Consider the following 18,436-nt stretch of genomic DNA (forward strand, 5'->3'; position numbering starts at 1 on the left):
ATCTGCTATCAGGGCTGCAGGGCAGAAAGCATGCTGGGAAGGGATGCCAGTAAATGAGTCAGAATGCCGGTCAACGTGCATCACCTGTTGTTGTGTTCTTCAAACATAATTCAGTGCCATTCAACCTTTTACTAAAAAAATTCCCATTGTATGTCGGCACTACAGTCTTGCTATTGCTTGTTACACAATATTAGCTTTAATCATTAAAATGTGATTTATTTTCTCTCGATGGAAATGTGGGAAACACGGACACACAGCATTAATCCACTGACAGGTTTAACAAATTTCCATGTACCCATTCACTTTTTGAACTGAGCTTCTTTTATTACAAATTCACCCTGGCAGCATGAGCCAACATTGGATGGGTACCCTGACCAGCACAAGCTCGGCCGGACTTCAGCGTGGGGTCCTGCGGGCTGAACAGAACCTGAAATTAATCAAAATGTACTTGTGGCTAGACTGGAGGATTCGGTCACCTTTACTCTCTTTATCATCACCCCTGAGATAATTGGTCTTCATTTAGTGACACGCATACCGTCATCCCCGGGTTTATGTGTCTCCAGTAACCTGCAGGTGCTGACAGAGTCAAAGTCTGATTTTATTTGTCACATACAGTAATATACACACACTACAGTATGTTGTGAAATGCTTAGTCACTAAACTCCATTAGCAGTGATGCGGGCTCTGCATCGGTCTGTCGTGATGAAAAAGGAGCTGAGCCATAAGACAAAGCTCTCAATTTACCAGTCGATCTACGCTCCTACCCTCACCTATGGTCATGAGCTATGGGTAGTGACCGAAAGAACGAGATCGCGAATACAAGCGGCTGAAATGAGTTTCCTCCACGGGGTGTCTGGGCTTTCCCTTAAAGATAGGGTGAGAAGGTCAGTCATCCGGGAGGGGCTCAGAGTAGAGCCGCTGCTCCTCAGCATCGAGAGGAGTCAGATGAGGTGGCTCGGGCATCTGATCAGGATGCCTCCTGGATGTCTCCCTGGTGAGGTGTTCCGGGCACGTCCAACCGGGAGGAGGCCCCAGGGAAGACCCAGGACACACTGGAGGAACTATGTCTCCTGGCTGCCCTGGGAACACCTCGGGATTCTACCAGAAGAGATAGAAGAAGTGGCCGGGGAGAGGGAAGTCTGGGCATCTCTGCTCAAGCTGCTGCCCCCGCGACCCAACCTCGGATAAGCGGAAGAGGATGGATGGATGGATAAACTCCATTAAGGGGGAAATTTAAAGGACAATAACAATAATACATGACTTTATAATTATCAATTATTGTGTTAAATGAGCGCAATAGTAAGCATGGGTGGCACTGTGGTGCAGTGACGAGACCAGGGTTTGTGTCCCGAGTCCCCCTGTGCAGAGTCTTGTTTTATTGTTATTGTCTTTTAAATTTCCTCTTAACCCTTCACTACTCGCACCATTTTTCAATAATTTTAAATTGCACACGTTTTTAATGTAATTTAATACCATATTACTGAACAGCATGACCCAGTCTAGAACTATCTGAGAATAAACCTGATCCATTTCTCCAGTGTGCATTTGTCACCCGTCACACTTTCATCCACTGCAGGATTTGCACATGGATCATGTGTATGTAATTTTATGGCCTGTTAGGTTCTTCCATTAATCCATTACTTAACCCGCTATATCCTAACACAGGGTCACGGGGGTCTGCTGGAGCTAATCCCAGCCAACACAGCGTGCAAGGCAGGAAACAAACCCCAGGCAGGGCACTAGCTCACTGCAGGGCACGCGTACACACACACACACACACATCAAGCACAAACTAGGGACAATTTAGAATCGCCAGTGCACCTAACCTGCATGTCTTTGGACTGTGGGAGGAAAATGGAGCACCCGGAGGAAACCCATGCAGACACGGGGAGAACATGCAAACTCCGGGACGTGAACCCATGTCTCCTTACAGCGAGGCAGCAGCGCTACCACTGCGCCACCGTGCCACCCTGTTAGGTTCTTATATTGTAGATTTTGTTCCTTTCCAAAGAAATCATCCAAAAGATTTGAAGCCTAAAATGGAAAATTTTCAGTCTGTTACATTTTTGTATTAAGTGTTTTATTAAACAAAATAGTGCATGATGAACACACACAGGTGTAACTGGAAACAAGTTAAATGGAGAACTGCTGGCTCCTTCATCATTTACATCTTAAGGAGCCATTAAAACAATGAATGCTGCTGTTTAAGACTGAAATAAGCAATTAAGGGTGGGAAACAAGCAAAACCACTAAAATGAAGCATCAAAAAGTCACTTGAGCAATAAGTGTTACATCTGCAACATTTAATGTCTCATTAAGAAATTGAGCTGGAACAAAAATCTGCAGCCACTGCTGCCCTCCAGGACTGACAATTGCCCACCCTTAGATCTTAGAACTATATCTGGCATGAGCACTGAGCTGGAAAACTCCTCCAGGTATTCTAGTTGCTTGTTGAGATCCACCCTCATCTCCCACTCCACACTGACTCCAGGTCTCCTGTGCTGGCTAATGTTCTTCTAGAGCTTTCTTCTGGTTTGACAATCCTGATAAAGTAGAGCACTTTAGTTTTAATTTTATTTCAACTATTCTTCTTCCCCTTCTCCAAGTGTGCTGCCACTTCAGCCAAAATCTGGTCATGCCTCCACCTGAACTTCTCGTCAGCAAGGCTTGACCAGCAGGTTGACAGTATGGGCTCAAGGCTTGCTGATCTATGGACACAGCATGGATTTTCCTTTAGCTCCTGCCAATGTAGGTTTGTTTTGTGTGTATGTGGAACATAGAAGGAATTTGACTTGGCTCTTCTCCATGTATCCACATGTCCTTCTAGCCCAGAGATCTTCCTTAGTCAATGTGTCCAGCAACCTTGCTGTTTCATATCTGATCATGTAAGACTAGCTAGGTGTTTTAAATGTTTTTCCACTCACTTTCCTTCTCTCTCTTTCAAAATATATAGCTGAAGACTCAGATCCTCTTTGTTTTTCATATTTCACATGTGCTCTCATGACTATCAGGTCTAATTGTAATCTTTGATATCTGTCCCTGTCTCTCTTGTTCTTTATCATTCACAATCTTAGATGCTATTTCTGTGGTTTTTGCTGATTTCCACACACTTATTGCGTACTCTCACACTACTTGTTGCTCTTGTGTAGTGCATTTTAAAATTTAGGCGACTCTTAAGCTTTAACATAAAATACCAGTTATTCCATGCTTCTTTCAGAATACTGAGATTGGGCCCAAATAATGGTTCAAGCCCCTTGTAAGTCTTTTCCTGATCTCATGGCATGCTGCTGTCCACAACTCCACTCACGTAGGCCCGATTTATAATTATGAATCAACCTACTGTAGCTTACATATCTTTGAATGAAAAGTAGAATCCCATGAGAAAACCCACACAGGTAATGGAATTGCATGAAAAGTTTACACACACTGTGACCAAACTGGGAAACAAACAAAAATTCTCCAGAAATGATGAGGCACCTGCCCTGATCACTGTACCACCAATCCACCTGAAATAAGACGTCCAGGTACAAGAACCAGAGTCTATTCTGGCAGCACTGGACATGAATACAACAACCAAACCATGACAGGGTGCCAGTCAACCACAGGACACACTCATAACAAGTAACTGAAAATCAAAAATGAACCTAGCTGGATATCTGTGGGTTGGCTGTGGGGCTTAATGAGGACAACACCCAAGTGTGCAAAGGATTACCGCACAAAGTTCATACATTGTCCAGAGTAGACTCTAAAACTGTGACACAGCAGCCATAATTGAACTAAATTGAATCACAAATCAATGAATGATCCTGATTGTTTTCCCTTTACCAAGGACACCACCTCTCAGTACACATTGTAAAACAAAAGAGAAGGCAGAAAGAGAGTTGAGGATCCACCCCATATTATATCAATTTCCCCTTGGGATTAATAAAGTATCTATCTATCTATCTATCTATCTATCTATCTATCTATCTATCTATCTATCTATCTATCTATCTATCTATCTATCTATCTATCTATCTATCTATCTATCTATCTATCTATTATATCTATCTATCTATCTATCTATCTATCTATCTATCCTATCTATCTATCTATCTATCTATTATATAGTGCCTTTTCTATCTATCTATCTATCTATCTATCTATCTATCTATCTATCTATCTATCTTTATCTATATATCTATTATATAGTGCCTTTTCTATCTATCTATTATATAGTGCCTTTCATATCTATCTATCTATCTATCTATCTATCTATCTATCTATCTATCTATCTATCTATCTATCTATCTATCTATCTATCACACTCACACACATTCACAATTGCAAGCAAAATAGCTCCAGAGTACTGTCTGGGTCAGCGTCCAAATAAGTGTTATAGTTGCAGGGGAGGAAGGGGCGGGTCTGTGAGAGTTCAAGCTGGAAGTGAGGTCAGAAGGAGGCGGGGCTAGGAAGGGAGTGCAGGAACTGATGAAGTTTTATGAGGGTGTTTCTGTTCAGGTGACCTGCAGAAGAGGAAGAAAGAAGAAAGGCTAGTGCACTTCGTCAGTCCCTGCCCTCGTTTGTTTGCTCTCGGAAAGCACGCATGTTCTGGACATCCCCTTATCAAACTATGATGGTAATGATTTGCCACCGTTTATGGAACTAAAAGTGCGCACGCTCCATACACCAAGGTGTACACACACTTCTTAAAGTCTGCAGACATGATTTGTGCTATTAAAGGGGCACTTGCAACAGGCACAGAGGGAAGAACATGTTTTTCAAAGTCTAATAATAATAACTACCTTGAACTACAATGAGGGGCGATGTTTCTCTACCACACCTAGGTTTCAAAATGGGCTTTGACCAGCCGTGGTAGCCAGTTGCAGTCTAGTTGATCTTCATCATTAAATGGTCATCTTCATGGCTGTGGCTAAGATAATGCAAAGGAAGGCTACTGCTGAATACAGCTGGAAAAGTCATCTAGTGTGACATAGTTTTAACTTTGTAATCTCTCTCCTCATCTTCTCTAATGGCAGTTTTATTTCTTCTCCCCTCATCTTTTCTCCTGTCATCTGCCATTCTTCACTCCTTTATCTCCTATTTATGTTACCTGCCCTTTTCTTTTCAGTTGCACACATGATGATGGCTACAAATAGAAATGAAACATTGAGTCTTTAGCCGTCTCTCCTTATCAGCACAGAAATAACGTTTATCCTTTTCTTCCTTTACCAATAAATGATGATCAATTTTATCAGTCGCAGTGGTAACGCTGCTGCCCCACAGTAAGGAGACCTGGGTTTGCTTCCTGGGACCACCCTGTGTGGAGTTTGCATGTTCTCCCCGTGTTTGCGTGGGTTTCCTCCCACAGTCCAAAGACATACAGGTTAGGTGCATTGGCGACCCTTAATTTTTCCTGGTGTGTGCTTGGTGTGTGGGTGTGTGTGCTCTGTGGTGGGCTGGAGCCCTGCCTGGGATTTGATCCTACCTTGTGCCCTGTATTGGCTGGGATTGTCTCCAGCAGACCCCCATGACCCTGTAGTTAGGATGTAACAGGTTGGATAATGGATGGATGGAATTTTATCACTCTGGCACTGTAACTCTCGTCAGTAATCTAATGTTGCCTGCTATTACTGTAAAGGAACTTTAAGAATGCTGGTTGATTTGGTTATTTCAGGGGTGTCTGGCTCTGATCCTGGTGGGACGCAGTGGCTGGAGGCTTTCATTTTAGAGTTCTATTCAGGAAACATTTGTATACAGTGTTACATATACCTGAGCATGGGAAAGGTGCTATATTAAATGTGTTATTAGTATTATTATTATTATTATTATTATTATTATTATTATTATTATTATAACTGTTTTCTTAATGAGTGACCAGTTTGGGAAAGGCCCCATATAAATGTGTTATTATTGCAATCCATCTATCCATTATCCAACCCGCTATATCCTAACTACAGGGTCATGGGGTTCTGCTGGAGCCAATCCCAGCCAACACAGGGCGCAAGGCAGGAAATAAACCCCGGGCAGGGTGCCAGCCCACTGCAGGGCGTGCACACACACACACACTTTTTTAATAATAATAAAAATAATAATAATAATAATAATAATAATTATTATTATTATTATTATTATTATTATAACAACCCTTTCTTAATTAGTGACCAAATGTATAATTATTATTATTATTATTATAACTCTTTTATTAATCAGTGACCAGTTTCTATTAAGTTCTTTTGCGTCATTTGTAATTAAGACGCCGACCCTTTCATTGTTTCTTTTTTTTTCTTAATTAGCAGACAAACAACAATGAGACACAAAGTGAGCCAACACATGACCAGCTAACTAGTGCCCATCATTTAATGTCTGAAAATAAAGAAAGGTGAAGGTCTCATTAATGTTGATCTGCTCAGATCCATAAAACATTCTGATGGTTCTCTTAGGAAAAAATATAATCAACCGTTTTTCAAATGTCTGCTGTGGCAGAATGAGAGCACCAGTAAGTCATGGCTGTAAATAACGGGTTTAATTAACAAGAGTCGTCTTCTAATTAAGAAACTGGCTGGAGAGAAATAGGTTGGAGTTAGCTGGTCATCTGTTGGCTCACTTCACAGTTCAATTTTGTTTATCTGCCATTTAAGGAAAAACAAATGAATTTAGAGGACGGTGTCTATACAAACACGGCGATTAAAGCGAAGGAATAAAAGTCAGAATTGGTCCCGAATGAAGAAAATGGCAGGAAGGGAAACCAGCACCCACTGCGGCCCTCCAGGATAGGAGATGGACATCCCTGAGTTGTTTCATCCATTTTCGGACTTTGGCTATTTAATTAAACAGTGTCACATTCAAAGAGAGGGTATCAGTGATTCGTCAGACACAGTCACTCGCATCCACACGTAGTGGTGCAGACAGCCCCTCTTTAACGTATCACGCACGCCTTAACAATGACATTGGCCAGTGCGACATTCGAACCCAACTTGCTTTGCACAGTACAAGTGTCACCCCTTGTGCAACTCGTTACTGCGGGTTACGCAGCTTGAAAATAACACCAATAAAAATTCCATTTTGTTTTAGTTAAATTCCCAGACACACACACACGTGTGCAGTAAAGTAAAGCGCCCAATATGTTGGTCGAGTGCACATCTGCAGGCTCGCAGCTGCCCGCAAGGGGTTAAGTCGCGCTTGGGACGGACGCCGCTCGCGTTGCTTCTTAACAAGCCGGCGCAGTTTGGCTGGAGCTGCGGCGCCGCACAGCGTAGCCTCCTCCGGACCGGTGCACATTCGGACGGATTTTCCAGCACTGTCGAGTACATCCTGCGGAGGAATGAACGGTGCAGAGCGCTGCCAGGTTTGTGTACCTGCTGCTAGTGCTCGGGAGCAGAAGGGGAGCGAAACCGGGCAAGTGGACTAATTTAAGAGGAATTTAAGGAGGACTCGGTGCTGCCACTGCACAAATGCCTTTTCATGCATTCAGGAAAGTGTTTTCCCTTGGAGCCAGTCTCTGGTTTATAGCGACATTGTAGCGAAGGACTCTATTGTTCCTTTCTTTAGCATTTAAACATTTAGTTGGCTGGGCGGTGCCGCAGTGCCCTCAGAGAAGACGAATCTTCAGAGTTTACAGAGCGGTTTTTAGTGCCATGGGCTGCCCTGATAATCTTTCCTAACAGATAACGGAGAGACCGAAGTGGAGTTCATTAAGGCAGTTTATGGGCCAGTTAGTGATCACCCTGGAAGTAACATAGCCTGGGGGGTTTTTTGAACAATTTTAGGGTTAGCCGTGGTTATCATTCCTGGGAAACATTCGGGACTTTCTGGGGGCAGAGGATGAAATGGTTTGTGCTAATCAACTATGAGTCAGTCGTGTCCTGGGCAGCTTGTGTGGACAATTCAAAATGAAGTTCTGACCAGACTCGGTTTGAACCGTTTGAGAGACGGTTGCATCAAACGCACAATTTAGACTCCGTTAGTTTTCTAAGCCTATTTTTGTGTACCCCAGAGTTTCGGGGTTGCATTCTAATTAGGGGAGCGAACTGGGTAGCGGCCGCTGTCACATGTATTAATAACTCGGACGGTTACCTGTTAACATTTTGAGGGATATTTGCAGGTCATCTTAATTTTTTTTCGTACGTGCGGTTGTTCTGCTGTTAAAGTCTTCGATTGTTTGTTTGACTCCCCCCTTAGTCTTTTGTTAGATGTTTGCAAGCTATCTTTATTTTGTGAGACTTTTGCAAGTCTTTTTTTTAGGTTAGTCACGGACAGTTAGGACAGTTTGATTTTTATTGGTAGATATTTAAAAGTCAGAATATTTTACTGTTTTTCTTGGATTTTATTTTTTTGTTATTGTGGGGACAAGTACAGATCTTTTTTTTGCCAGTAATTTTTGTGGTGTAGCAACAGGTCCGATTGTTTTATTTTTTTGCTTTGAGTGTTTTATAGAAGAGTTAGCGGCCAGATTTTTTTTTTTATTATTATTTGTTAGCCCTGAGCATTTTTTGTCGAGCAGTTCCAACTCATCATGTGCTGTCATTCTGATCTTTTTTTTTAACCCGGACGGGATCGTGACTCCAAACAGACTAGTCGGTCGCAGTTAGTCATCGCTCGGCTGGCTGGCTGGCTGGCACACCTGGCGTTTACTAAGGTGACTCGAGACACACGCTCCCCGTCTCGGGGTGGATACACAGTTCAGGAAATACTCTGGCCATTCAGTTCCTCTTTTTTCTTATTTTGCGGCCACTTCTGTGGCAGAGCCCTACGGAAACAACAGACTGATCCCATCTGTGCGACTGAAATTAAAGAAGCTGCAGGGGAAGAAGTCGCGATTTCATGGAACGCAGTTCAGGCTGAAGAGAAACGGTCGGCGTCTCTGCACTGCATGGGGATCGTTTTGTTTTCTTGCACGTGTGCCCCCTTCATTCGCGAGAATTTGGCATCGGCAGCTCTGGATCTGCACTCCCGGCGCTCCAGAACTTTACTTTTGAAGGGGATGTGAACTTGTTAAAGACTTCGGGTTCGCAGACGGATCACCAGAAACTGGAGCCTCTCTGCTCGCCAGACGAGGTTGGGAAAACTTCGAAATTCCCAGTGCAAGAGGAGAGGAGAAGAAGAAAAAGAAGTTCAGAGAAGGGAGGGTCAGCCAACATTTAGTAAATGCCAGTTGGCTACAAAGCAATTTGAGAAGAGTATAGCATCTTCTAAGGTTTAAACAATCGTGGGATTAAAAAAAAAAAGAATTCTGTTTTCAATTTGCGAAATGCGGTGAACTTGACGGGAACTTTCATTGAAGGCAGAAGGGATTACAGTATACAAACTCTGGAGGTCTGCGTCTCAAGTGATAACAATTTGGACAAACTTTGGTTTTTGGGGGAAAACACTTCGCTGGATGCCGCGGATTACCACGCATGTGAAGGTATGCAGTTCTTTTGTTCGTGAAACCGGAGTAAAAACGAAACATTTGTGTTCTTTACAGGCATCCAAAAGTGCAAAACTCCACGGATTACGGGGCACAGAGGTCAGGTCAGGGCGCTGTATCCGTCCAGAGAGACATTTTAAGGAGAATTAGGTGTTGACGATTTAAAAATAAAATCAATTAGGTGTTGACGCTTTAAAAATAAAATCAAATGAACATCTTCATCATGTCTGACATCTAATCAAACCATCCATCGGCGGTCCGCACACGTCAAAATAAAATCATGTCTGACATCTAATCAAACCATCCACCGGCTGTCCGCACATTTCAAAATAAAAGGTCTAAAGCGGTTCTTCAGTGTGATACCACAGCTCTGGGGTGTCCAACTCCAAACCCGGAGTGCGGTTGACGATGCAGATGTTCATTCTAACCGTTTGCTTAACTAGTGACTCGTTTTTGCTGTTAATTGATTTTTTTTGTCTTAATTTTAATTGACTTGTCATTTAAGACTCTTAATTATACAATTTTTTTCTTTAATTAGCATCCAAGCAATAATGAGATACACACTTAGCTAAAGCCTGACTATCATACAACATCTAAAACGATCTTAGTAATGTTGAGCTGCTCAGGTCCCCCAAACATTTTTGATGTTGTTCTTAAAAGAAAGAAAACCAAGCAATGTTGGAAATGTCTGCTGTGGCAGAATGAGAACACCAACAAGGAATGAAATTAAATAAAAGGCTCAAAGAACAAGCAGAATAGTTGGGAGTTTGAGGCTGGTGATCTGTTGGCTCATTTTACATCTCATTTGGTTTGACTGCCATTTAAGGAAAAAAAGAAGACATTTAGTCTTAATAAAGAAAGCCATTAAAATAAAGGGAAAAGAAGTGTCAATTAACAGTAGAAATTGGTCACAGATTAAGAAAGTGGAAGGATTGGAGGTGGACAGCCTCTGCTATAAGGTGGAACTGGGCTGGTGCCATCATTAAGGCAAATTAGGCATTCACCTAGGGGGGACCAGCTGCACGAGTTAGCTACCAAGCAGTTGGTTGGCGCACTAATAAGCCTGGCACTGCCCACATGAATGTTCAAGAGATGACCTTTAAGTTAAGGTGGCGCAGTGGCAGTGCTGCTGCCTTACAATAAGGAGACCAGTGTTCACATCCCAGGTCCATCCTGCGTCTCCCCATGTCTTTGTGGGTTTCCTCCCACAGTCCAAAGCCGGTTAGTGGATTGGCAATACAAAATTGGCCCTAGCGTGTGGTTGGGAAGTGTGTGTGTGTGTGTGTGTGCGTTTTCACAGTGTGATGGACTGGCACCCTGTCCAGGGTTTGTTCCTGCCTTGCACCCTGGGTTGGTCAGTATAGACTCCAGCACCCCAAACAACCCCATTTCGGGACCTAGCGGGTTAGAAAATGGCTCACTGACTGACTTAATTTACATCCATATCAGGTTTGAAAAATGTGCACGAGGAAATGATAACAAATTATGAAATACCATTGGGTTCCTGGTTTTATAAAGGACCTCTAGCTGAATAAAAGAGGTTTTCCTGATCTGTCAGCACTCAGTGTGGTGTGATGGAAAGTAAGAATGGGCTGGGATGGACGATCAGTGGTCCAGCCAGAAGGCCCTTGTAACAGACTGAAAATGTTGGCGGATGGATGACTAGAATCCTTTTTCCTCGATGAGAAGATCTAACAGAAGTACAGAGGGGTAGACTGCCTTCCAGAGCAGTGTCAAATGTGTGTCTGGGCTTTGGGACTTTTGAGTTGCCCCCTATAGGCCTTCTATACATTATAGAATTCTCTTCTGTCCACATTTTAAAGCCCAAAGACCCGATTTGCCATGCACAGAGAGCCCATCCCAGAATGAAATGGTTCTTTGTCAAGCACTGATTCTTCAAGGGACCACACAACCCAGTCAAGTGCCATTATAGATCATTTATTTGTAAGAGTGAGCCACACAGAACAAAATCAGATCTCCAACTTTGAGGCGCTTGGTGACAAATATTTGCACATTGGATTGCAAGGAAACTCACTCCTCTGATTGCGATATAATGGCCAGACACCCCCTGTGACAAAAAAAAAAAAAAGTTTGGCAATTCCTTCTGTTTCTGTGCTCAGATTTTCAGTGTAGGGTTTCAAGGAGCTGGAGCTGGAGCTGGGACAAAGCAGAATCCTAATTTGTGGCTTTGAACCTGACATTGTTTGGGAGATGAGAGAGTTTGTGTTGCCAGACCCACCCAAGAGTCAAACTGAGATGCCCACAGTACCTGGATTGGCTCTTTAATGGCACTTGTGTGGTTCTTTGTAGAACCTCTGTGTAACTAAGAGCCTTTTCTTTCTGGGAAGGCTTCTTTGCCTTTGAAATTGGCATTTTGGATTTTGAAAAGGTTCCTGATATGTGAACAAAACAGAAATCTTTGCTAGTTATCAGGACACTGAGAGATAAAGAAAACCTGAGCTTAACTGTCTCTTTACCATCAGGGACTCTCTTATATTTCACAAATCTGTTCTCATCTAATCATGGAGCCTTTTTTGGATCTAAATGAACTAATATTCTTTCTGGAACCTTCATGTGAATGGTTCTTTTGGAAGCCAAATTGGCATCAACTCTGATGAACTTTCATTTTTAAGAGTCTGCTGCGATCCCATAATGCTGCCCACCAGCTGCTAATTTTAAAATCATCGCATCAGCATGTCCTTATCTGTGGTTAATGCCTTTAATTTAAACACAATTTAAATGTGAGCAAATCCAAATAGAAAGCCCACGTCTCTTTTCTCTGCGATTTAAACTGAGGGGTGTGGTCCTTGTTACTGGAGGGCATCTGGCAAACAATGCGCCCAGGCAGTGCGATTTTAATGTGTTTCTACTTAGAACAATGAGAGGCTGATGCTTTCAAAATGTTTGTGTTTAACAGTGGGGTAATGATTAGTTCTCATTAGCAAAATCGGTCGTACCATCCGCTCGCCCATCAGATACACACAAGAAACGTAGTTTTGAGAGGTAAAATTATCCTCGGAAAACCTCGACCTGTCAGAAATAAGTCAGGAAGGAAAATGCTAATTAAAGAACAAAAGAAAACGTTTTAGGGCCTTTGATTCGAAACAGTTTAATTCAGATTCCCCTAATGTGCTCTGAACTAAATGTGAGATCTGAAGGTCCCCGAGGTTGTCGCTCACATGTGTAAGGAAATACTTTTTAAGGTTTGTCCTGAATTTTACCCTTCGCCAACTTGCATCTGTGCCCCGGTGCTCTGGTTTCAAAGTAACAGCTGGCATCGGCCTCAGTTATTCCCTTCCTAATTTTAAATCTATCATGCGTGTCTTTCCTTAATCTCCATTTGTCAGACTGCAGAAAAACCTTAGAACTGCCAAACAAGCGAGAGGCGGCTATTTGAAGTTTTCTATGTCTTGAAATATTTTACGCATCCAAACATAAAATTGTGCAATATGGTATGTGCAGTGTTTTATAGTGTCAAACAACGAATGTGTGTGTAATGTAGCTATTTATGAGAAAAATATTATGAAATATTCCTGAAGTGGGAACACTTGCATAACAATGTTATTGTTTAAAAACGTGACTGAAGGAAGTGACTGGGAGCGACAACACAGTAGACAGTCCAGTGGTTCATAAGGCCACAGCAGAAGGTCTCGGAGCGCTTGGGCTTTGTGATATTAGTTAGGCACTACACATTAGAGCTGTTTGGGGTTTATTTAAGATTTTATCGTTAACTGCAAAAAGTAAATACAGTAAACTACAGTGCCCTCCATAATGTTTGGGACACAGACACATTTCTCATTGATTTTACCCCTCTGCTCTACAGTTTAAAATTACAAATCAAACACTTCAGACATTTTGATTAAAGTGCACATTGTAGACTTTCATTTAAAGGAGTTTACAAACATTTCGGTCACCCCATGTAGTAATGACAACACTTTTTCTGCACGGGCCTCCCATGTCAGGGCACTGTAATGTTTTAGGACATAACAATGGCTGGTCTATTAAAGCCATCGTCATATTAAGTACTATGTCACACATCCCCTGCTGACTGCTTGACGTCTGAGACTCGTAGACAGCACCAGGTGCTGAGGGTCTTCTGCTGATGTTCTGCCAGGCCTCTAATGCAGCCATCTTCAGCTCCTGCTTGTAAGTCCCCTTAAGTTTTTTTCTCTTTGGCATATGGATGGCTCGCTTAACCAGATTAAAATTGGGTGACTGGTTTGGCCATTCAAGAGTTTTTCAGTTTTTTTTAGCTCTGACAAACTCCTGTGTTGCCTTAGCAGTGTGTTTGGATCTTTATCTTGTTGTAGGAGGAAGTGCCGGCCAGTGAGTTTGAGCAGGTCAGATGCTAATATACACCTCAAAATTCATTGTGCAGCTGCCACCAGGATTTGTGGCAGCCATATGTGCCCAAGCCATAACATCACCACCACACCACTACCACGTTTAACAGATGAGGTGGTCTGCTTTGGATCTCGGACAGTTCCTTTTCGTCTCCACACTTTGCTCTTGCCATCACTCTGACGCGGGTTCAGGAACCTTTTCCCAGAATTCTGCAGGCTTTTTAAAATCCTTTTTCACAAACTGTAATTTGGCCATCCTGTTTTTGTGGCTAACTAGTGGTTTGTGTCTTGAGGTGTGGCCTCCGTATTTCTGTTCATGAAGTCCTCTACAGATAGTCGTCTCTGACACATCCATATCTGCCTCCTGAAGACTGAGTCTGATCTGTCAGATGGACATTCGGGGCTTTTTCTTTATCATAGTGAGGATTGTTCTGTCATCAGCAGTGGTGGTCTTCCTTGGTCTACCAATCCCTTTGTGATTGCTGAGCTCACCAGCGTGTTCTTTCTTCATGATGACATCCCAGACAGTTGATTTAGGGAATCCTACGGTTTTACTGTCATGTCCGGTGGCTTGATTCTTGTTCTTAAAAGGTTTCTTTGACTTTCACTGGCACAGCTCTTGTCCTCGTGTTGAACAATGGCAACTACAGACTCTAAAGGGGAGAAGCAAGCTGAGGTATCTTATGAAGCAATGAAACCCACCTGAGGAATCACAAACACCTGTGACAAACATTATGGTACCCTGCAATGGAAGACCATCATATATATAAAGTGTTGTCATCTTTACATGGTGTGACTGAAATCTCGCCTGACTTTTTTGATTTGTAATTTTAAATTGTGGAGCGGGGTGGCACTGTGGCACAGTGGTAGCGCTGCAGCCTCACAGTAAGGAGACCTAGGTTCACTTCCCGGGTCCTCCCTGCATGGAGTTTGCATGTTCTCCCCGTGTCTGCATGGGTTTCCTCCCACAGTCCAAAGACATGCAGGTTAGGTGGATTGGCATTTCTAAATTGTCCCTAGTTTGTGCTTGGTGTATGTGTGTGTGTGTGTGTGTGTGTGTCCTGCCATGGGCTGGCACCCTGCCCAGGATTTGCCCTGTGTTGGCTGGGATTGGCTCCAGCAGATCCACGTGACCCTGTGTTAGGATATAGCGAGTTGGAGAATGACTGACTGACTGACTGAGTATGGAGCAGAGGGCTAAATCAAGGAAAGATTTGTCTTTGTCCTAAAAACTATGGAGTGCACTTTAGGGTGGCATGGTGGCAGAGTGGCTAGTGCTGTCAAATCAATCAATCAATTCAGACAGACAGTCATTCAGCCTTTATGTGGCAGAGCACAATTTACCTTGTGCTCCATTTGCAAAACTGTGTGCAGACCCTGGTTGAAATTCTAGCTGTGGTGCTTTCCATGTTTATGTGTTCTTCCCTTTTAAATTATTCTTCTATATGTGAGTCTGCCTTGAAGTAAAATGTCACCCTGTTCAGGGTTGGTTCCAGCAATAAGGATTGGTACTCCCATCAACCTGATTTAACAGAAAGTGGAGCTCAGAGAATGAAATAGTGGATGGTTTTGTAACATTTGAACTGGTGTCGGCTCTTATTAACACCTGGTCATATTTCTCAAGATGAACCACATAATCGTAAAGATGAGAGTTAAGATGTACCTTTGCTTGCTTAGTTAGCTAAGATTATTCTGCAAAACAAATACAACTGTGCTATTGGATAAGTAAGTCTCACACTGTTAACTCATTAGTGGATTATCCATCCATCCATCTTCCACATCTATGTAATCCAGAGCAGGGTCACAGGGTAACTGAAGCGTTTCCCAGCAAGCATCAGGTGCAAGGCAGGAACAATCCTTGGACAGGGTGCCAGTCCGTCACATGGGACAATTTAGCATTGCCAATCCACCTATCTGGCATATCTTTTGACTGTGGGAGAAAACTGGAGCAGCTGAGGGAAACTGAATACAGGCTCAAGGAGAACATGCAGGCTCTACACTTGGGGGACCTGGGATGTGAACCTCGGATGTAGCTGTTAGTGTGTATTTAGGTTGGATAAATGAGGTTCTGCTGAGAAGATCCATCTGTGTGTCAATGTCAGTTGCTTCATTGCTTGTAAACTGGAGAATTATAAAATACAGGTCTTCAAGTCTGTGTTTTCAGTTTTGAGATTTTAATAATACATACAATATGTTTGCTATATAAGGAAACACTAAGGTCTGTGTGTGCCTGGTCTTTATAAGCAAACTGATTAGTCATTTTGGCTTTGGTGATGTGATCAAAAGAGGAAGTTCAAGTGTGAGACACATGAGGAGGAGTAAAGGAGTATGAAGCATGCTGAGAGTCACCTTCAAAGAGATAGGAAATATACAACAAGAAGTGAGAAAGGCACCTCAAAAATAATGACAAGGGTTTGAGAAGCAGGCTTTATGGGAGAACTGGTTAAGAGACATTCACACACGCAAACAACAGAGGAAAGCTGCAGATACATGTAGGGCAAGACATGGCAAATATTTATTAATTATTCTATTATCTGTCTTTGACAGGTACTGTAGTTAGTTTACTATATGAAAAAATGCAATGGTCTGTGTGTGTCTGGTCCCTATGAGCAATTTGATTGGCCAGTTTGGCTTTCGTGATGCAATCAAAAGTGGAAGTGCAAGTATGAGGCACACAAAGAGAAATTAAGGTGTAGGAGGCACACTGAGAGTCGCTTTCAAACACAGGAAGTATAAACGCAATGCAGGCGTCTCAAAATGCTGGCCTCTGAGAAGCAGACTTGACAAGAGGGAGCGCCGGGCAAGAGAGGGTCAGACACTTGAGGATACCAACGAAAAGTGCTGAAGGTACATGTAAGGCAAGAGATATCAAATATTTTAAAATGTATTGTGCTTTCTGTCTTTGGCAGGTGGTGTGACTAGAATGTACTCATTTACTGGCATTCAGTCCAGGGCTGGTTCCTGCCAGGCCTAAGTCTTTCTGTCATAGATTTGAGCTTCCCATGACCATGAATTGGACTATTTAGTTAAGGAATGGATGTCCAGAGTCTGCTGGAATAGTGGCATCCCTGCCCAGTTTGGTTCCTGCCTTGGTCCCACAGCTTCTACGATAGGCTCCAGTTCTCCAAGACCCTGAATTAGATTGAGCCGTTAAAGAATGGAGAGACATACTGGCATGCTGTCAGGAATGGTTTCTGGCTTGTGTCACAGGACACACATATTGGATGGATTCCATATCTGTCAGTGCCCAAATGTTTCACTTTTTAAGTCGAGTTAGAGGTATAGGTTTGAATTTTTTTTCTTTTTAGTCCAGTGCAGTTCCTTTCCTTCTGATCTGATTCTGCCCCTGCATCTTGTGTATCCTCCTTCTAGATTACGTAGTAAAGTCCTTCTGATTTCACTCAACCTGTAAGCAAGTGCTTGTATACAGCGGACATCCCTTAGTCTTGAAGACATCTTGCAAGTTCTGGATTTTCTTTCCAGTCTCTCAATTCTAATGTATGAATTTCTAGCTATGAGAATACACTGGTGGTCCTATTAATCTTTGTCTCCAGAAAATACCTCCAGATAGACAATGTTTTTAGTGAAAACTTCAAGCCTTGCTCTCTGTTGCGGAGGTGTTTCACTTGCACGTTGTTGTGCGGCAGCGTTTGCTGCACGTGGTCTTTCATAGTGAGAAATGAAGTACATGCAAGCAGCGAAATAATGTAAAAGTGCATGCATGTGCCATCTTGTGGCTGTGGTTGAGCACGAGCAGAGCAGACTGCTCCATTCACACATAAACATGCACACACATATACACATACACAGGCCATTCATTTATATATGTCATATGTATACATCCATCCATCCATCCATTTTCTAACCCGCTGAATCCAAATAGGGTCACAGGGGTCCGCTGGAGCCAATCCCAGCCAACACAGGGCACAAGGCAGGAGCCAATCCTGGGCAGGGTGCCAACCCACCACAGGACACACACAAACACACCCACACACCAAGCACACACTAGGGCCAATTTAGAATCGCCAATCACAGTATACATATATTGTGAAAGTACTCAGACCACATAGCAAAAAGATTTGGGAGCTGCCAGCTGTATACTTGAATTTGGCTGTCAAAAAGAGAAGGTTTGTTTGTGAAAGTCTTTACAGACATCAGTCCAAAACAGCTGCCAGGTGACAAAAAGACGGCAGTTTTAAATGACATCGTCTGGGCAGGAAGTGAAAGTGATGTCATTTGAGCAGAGACAGGAATGATGTTATTGGGCCCGGAGCCGGAAGTGACGTCATTGAGCCCAGGTGGAATTTCCCATATTTGGTCTGGAAAGGAAAAAGAGGAAGGATTACTGCGCTCTGCCATCACCTGGTCCGGGGTGGAATTATCCTTTCTTGAGCCCTTTAGCTGTGTCCCATGTGCATGTGGAAAATAAATATACATATTTATTTATATATATATCTATATCTATATATATATAAAACATATGTATGTACAGTAAGTATGAAGTAAGTATGAATGTACTGTATACTAGGTCAGCTTTTGTGTGAAAAAGAATAAAATGAATCAATTTTCTAGGTAAAGCAACACATAACATTAAAAGTGTCCCCTGAGTCCAATTAGTAAATTATTTAATTGCACGGTTACCCAAGAGCTAAAAATAAATGTTGCATTTCTCACATGAGTACAAAAAGGTTCTGGGCCTCATATT

General features: G+C 42.7%; 1 protein-coding gene across 2 annotated transcripts in view; it reads left to right on the forward strand.

Annotated features, from left to right (window-relative positions):
* Positions 1-8,161: 8,161 nt before the first annotated feature.
* Positions 8,162-18,436, forward strand: part of plekhg2 (pleckstrin homology domain containing, family G (with RhoGef domain) member 2) — a 221,969-nt gene continuing 211,694 nt past the window's right edge. For both annotated transcript variants that reach the window (XM_039768267.1, XM_039768268.1), the window contains exon 1: positions 8,162-9,385. The gene's annotated coding sequence lies outside the window, so the exon portion shown is untranslated. The remainder of the gene's footprint in view (positions 9,386-18,436) is intronic.

This window comes from Polypterus senegalus, chromosome 11, assembly GCF_016835505.1.
Source record: "Polypterus senegalus isolate Bchr_013 chromosome 11, ASM1683550v1, whole genome shotgun sequence".
NCBI classification, from domain to species: Eukaryota; Metazoa; Chordata; class Cladistia; order Polypteriformes; family Polypteridae; genus Polypterus; species Polypterus senegalus.